Below are 5,257 nucleotides of genomic sequence, written 5' to 3'. Positions count from 1 at the left end.
GAGTGGGCAGAGTGTATCCGCTGGTATTCCCAATTCCCAACAGCTCCACTCCCTCCCTGACAGTGCTAAGGATGCCCCTGCTAAAGGAATTAAGTGGTTCTCCACCTCCAACCCCCACTCTAGAAACAACAACACTAGACAAAATTTCTCCTGTTACGGTGCTTCCCCCATCCCTGATATCATAAACATTGTCCTTAAGACTCCCTTCTCAGACAGGTTGCTCTGTCCTTGGCACTGATTGGCCTTTCAGACCAGGGCCTTAGAGAGCTCCATAGGAGAGGGACAAGGGAGAACTCTTGGGCTTCAGGCAGTGGTTAAGTCCTAGGAAGTAGCTGGAGTATAAAGCAGAAAGGCCTAGAGATTGTGAGAACTAAGGCTATGACTCTGAGCTCCACAGGTCTGCCACCAGAATATGAGTTTGCAGGCTCTTCAGAAGACCTTGGCTCCTTAGAAACACTCCAGAAATTTTCCATACAATGTTCAGTATACCAAGAGATCCTGGGATTGTGAAGTCTAGCTCATCCCTAGAATTTTTTTCTCTCCTTCCTTCCTGTTTGTATGTTGGCAGCAGAAGAATATGGCTGGGAGATGTCCTGGCTGATTCCTGCCAAAGGTTCAGCCTACCAGCATAGAGTGAGTCAGGGACCACCCAGTGGATGCATTAGAAGAAAAGGGAAGGAGGGAAGCAGGCATAGCATCTAAACCCAGTGAGGGGGCATTCATTAGAATCTTTGATCTACCCAGGCTTTATTTCAACCCCCCAGATAGCCTCCCCAATTCCCATCTAGTGTCTCCTCTTGCTCTATTAAATCTACCCAGAGATGCCCCTGAACACACCTAGAAGGCAGGAGTCATAGGATTCAGGTCCCATATCACCAACAGCACCCCTGCCATGCTGCCACTCCTTAATATACCTGCTTGTCCCATTAGCTAGGATCTGAGGGGAAGGGCCCCTAGGAAGCTCCCTTTCCCATCAGAACACTGTTGACTGCTTTGCATTTTGGGCTCCTCTGTATATTTTGTAAAATAAGAAATACACCAGATCCAATAAAACACAATGGCTATGCACAGGCTGCTGTCTCCGCCTTTTTGTCTCTCCCACCCCACACATACACCTAACTCATGCACCTGAAACCTTTTAGATCCCAAAGAAAGTGCCTCTCTTTCCCATAGTTTGACCAACCATTGGCAGGAGACCAAGGCACAGGTTCTGGAAGGGCTGGAAACCTACCTGACCTCAGAGAAGCACCCATGGGAATCTCTCCCCTTAGAGACGACAAGGAAGAGACAGGATAGTAATGTCTAAAAGACGGTGCCAAACCAACTGTCTTTTGTCTAGACGTTATTACAAGTTGAATCAAGAATTTTTAATTTATAGACATCAGTTAATCTCAAAGTGCTTTCTTTTGAGGGGGAGCATTCTCTTTAGTTTCTAATGAAAATATCATTGTGTAAACATCCCAACCTTGCCTCCAGTATGGACATACACTTATGCCTATACTCCAGCCAAGAATGGATCAGATGGAGTGGACCCAGGGCAGGTGACCATGGAGCAGGTGACACTAGGGTAATAGAGACTTCCTTAGTGGGGTGGGAACCTTTTTTTGTTTTGTTCCAGGAGAGTAGCCACCAATGGTAGATTCCTCCCATTCTTTCTCTAAGGTACCTTCACATAGTTACTAAGCTTAGCCATCCATAGAAGAGGGATCAGGCCTTCTATTCCATAACTCTACACACTGACAAGGTCAAGGGAAGGGTATGGTATCCAAGAAACAAATAGTTCCAAAGTGCATAATTTTGCCATCTGTCCTGGCTCATATCATTCACATCACACAATTATCTGATCCTTAGGTCCTTGAGTTTCTTTGGGTCACAACACCTCTGAAGGATCTGATGAAAGCTATGGGTTTACTGTCCAGAAGGGAAAAAAAAAGCACACTTTACTTTTCCATTTATTTGTGTATCCCTGAAGCCCATCCATGGGCCTTAGGTTAAGAACCTGTGATTCAGTCTACCTTTCGGCCTTCCATTGTAGAGAAGAGGAAACAGGCACATTTATAGGAGGATTGAGACTAGACTCAGTCCCCTGAGTCTGTTCGGGGTGGCCTTGTGGCACAGTAGAGATTTGTGTGTGAAAGATGGATGCTGTGCATGTTATGCATAATTTAAACAAGGTGACACTGACAGGCTCTCATGGTGCCCTATACTTTTCCTTCATGGCACATCTCAGTTTATAACTACATATTTGAGTGATTGTCTTCTTTGATACACTGTAAGCTCTTGAGGGCTCCTTGAGTGCCTGGACTAAGTTCTCCCCACCTCACTGTTTTATCCTCAAGGCCTGGCAAATAATAGGCACTCAATAATTGTATGATTGGATGAATGAGCATGGTGAGTGTGTGTATATAACTAGGTTAGGTATGGAGACATTTTCTATATTTTAGGGTAGATCCACATTCAAGGGAAGTTGGAGTCTGAGCTGAGAATTTCTAGTGAAGTAGGAAGTGCCCCAGAACCACAGCACACACATGGGAACCAGAAGAAAACATTCTGACTTTTTTCTCTCCATTCGTCAGACTCTGAATGTTGTCAGCTGCTCAGTCTCAAAACACCCTCCTTTCCTGCTTTCCAGTATTTTATACTTCCTGGTTTTTCTCTTACATTTCCGGATGACCCTTCTGACCCCTCCCCTGCAGACTCATCCTTCTCAACTGGAATTCTAAACAACATTGGGCCCCACAGCTCAGACTCGAGCCTCTTCTCTAAATCACAGTAAACCCCAGGGCTTCATTTATATGCAGAGGACTCCTGAGTTTATAGCTCCAGAATTATCTATTTGACATATCATGTGGGCGTGAAATGTTCAAACTTAACATGTTCAGAATGGAACTTTGATTCATGCCTTCCAAGTATCCCCCATTTCAGTAAATCACACCATCCACCTAGTTGCTCAGATCAAAACTGAGAATTCTTCATTTCTTCCTCTCCCTCACTCTCCCTCTTACCCCCTTTTAATCAATCACCAATTCCACCACCAAAAGTGTACCACCTCTCTGTCTCCACTGCTGCTCCCTAGTCAAAGCCACTGTCATTACTCACCTGGATCACTGCTTATTCTTCCACCCAAAGTAGCCCCTCCTTGCTGTGGTTACTTTTTATCACCTCCCTCCATTTCTTCCCTTCATAATTACTTATCACAAACTGAGTTCCTGTGTATGTATTGGATTTATTATGGCCTGTTTCCTCAACTAGAATGTACACTCTGTGAGAGCAGGGCCCTATGTCATTTATCCACAAATATTTATCACAAGGCCTATTAAATTTTGATTCCTATTGTAGGTGTGGTATGGAGAGAAAGTGTGTAGCAAGAACTGCCCTTCAGATTTGAGAGATACAGATAAGGAAAGTAGATCTTGCCTGGGCCACAGACCCGAGTCTGGACTGTGGAGAGACGAAATTGTGGCTACTGACTTGCTAGCAGATATCATGGTGTGAGGTGAGAGGCAAAGAGTAAAGTGTCATGAGACTAAAGGCTGGGGTCAGCTGGAATAACAGTCCCCAAATCCCCCAAGTGATCACAGGATCCACTGAAGCTGCTTATGACTCCCAATTGTTATCACAGGAAATCCCCTAAGAAAATGCTTGCCCTTAACCCCAATCTCAACACTCCCAGAATAAAAACAAACAAACATGGGCTATAAGAGTCTTTAGAGCTACAAGTTGAGCTACCCACTGGAGGAGCCAAATATGAAACTGAAGTGTAAGATGGACAATACCAAGCCTTAGTAATCACAATGAGACTGAGATGCTTATTTCACATTTACACCTCACACCTTGAGACAGATCTCTCTACACAAATGTAAAGTGCATTCTGACAGAACTACAGGGAGCTGAGAACATATAGCAAGGGGACCCAAGCCCGTCTAGGGCTAAGGGAAGGCTTCCCCAAGGAACTGGTGTTTATGCTGAGGCCCAAGGGATCTCACTCCTCACTCACAATTCACGCTCGCTCCCCATTCCTAAACACACCTGGCCTTTTCACCCCTCCCTACATTTGTACTCTGGTCCTTTGGCCTGGAGTGTTCTCTTCTTCAGTACTCACTCTGGCTAACTCCTCATCCTTTAACATCCGACTCAAAACACAAAACCGTCATGGTCACTGCCTCTTCCCCAAAGAGGATGAAGTCAGTCCCCTCTCTGCACTCTGTTAACACTTGGATACACCTTTCGGGGATTGTGTGTGTACTTGGTTGTCTCCACCACTACGCTGTGAGCTCATAGAGACCCTACAGCCCAGCACGAGGCAAGCTCAATAGGTGTCTGCGGAATGAAGGAGCGAATGATGGAATTTTTTAAAGGGGTGAGCGCCAGGCTGGGGGTAGAGGAAAACGATTCAAGTTACAGGGGTTAGCTGAGCACCTCGAAGTTTGGTCTTCACAGAATCGAGCCCGTGTCAGGCCGTCGTAAGGAACCAACCTGTGAGAAGGACCCCAATAGAAATAGGTCAATTCCTTCCTACGTCTTTAAGAACTAGAGGCTTCGTTTCCGCGCCTGCGCATTGAGAGAGTAAACACCTCTCTCCCCCCCCCCTCTTTTCCCAGTTGCCCCAATCCACTGCAGCCCCCTCCCACATTCCCTTTCTTTGGGTGGGGTAATTGTCCGTCCCGGGGCGCCAGGCTCGCTCTGGAGGGTGGCGAACAGAAGTGGTACATCCTGCTGCTTTCATTACCTTCCGCTTCTCGCGTCTCCTCGCTTCCACTTCTCCCTGCCGAATGCATCGCAATAGGCTGGCCCTGAATAAGGAGGGGGAGCCGGGCTGAGGGGACCGGTCTGAGCCGGTCTCCAGCGCAGGCGCAGTGCGGATAAACAGGAAGCTGGTGGTAGAGGCAGCGGCAGAAGAGATCTGGGGGCTTCGGGGGGGGAAACAGCGGAAGAACTAAGCTCCTAGGGCGGGCAACAGGGGCCGGCCGAGAAGGAGAAAAGCAGCTTTTGCCATCTGCCTCCCGGGGACGAGAGGTGCCGCTTCGCCCTCGGCTTAGGCCTCCCGCTCCCCAGCTTCGGCTGAGGCTGCAGCTGACAAAGGGCTCGCTCCGGTGCCGCCGCCCTTCTCATCCGGGCATTCGGGTCCCTGCGGAGTGGGAGGGGGAAGGGCAGAGGGGGAAGGGCAGGAGCCGGAGAGGCGAGCACTTGGAGCCGAGGCCCTGTCCAGGGCTCTGGGCCGGGGGCCCAGCCGACGGAGCCGAGGAGGACCCGGAGA

At 48.2% G+C, this 5,257-nt stretch overlaps 1 long non-coding RNA gene across 1 annotated transcript; it reads right to left on the bottom strand.

The window, feature by feature from the left end:
• Nucleotides 1–3,206: 3,206 nt before the first annotated feature.
• LOC114232486 (uncharacterized) lies at nt 3,207–4,858 on the bottom strand. The gene is made up of 2 exons (XR_003618543.2): nt 4,730–4,858; nt 3,207–4,476 (listed from the first exon to the last, which is right to left on the bottom strand). It is a non-coding gene; the product is annotated as an uncharacterized LOC114232486 (long non-coding RNA).
• Nucleotides 4,859–5,257: the final 399 nt, after the last annotated feature.

Source organism: Eptesicus fuscus, chromosome 17 (assembly GCF_027574615.1).
Source record: "Eptesicus fuscus isolate TK198812 chromosome 17, DD_ASM_mEF_20220401, whole genome shotgun sequence".
In the NCBI taxonomy this organism is placed as follows: Eukaryota; Metazoa; Chordata; class Mammalia; order Chiroptera; family Vespertilionidae; genus Eptesicus; species Eptesicus fuscus.
This window is presented reverse-complemented; position numbering and strand designations above follow the sequence as displayed.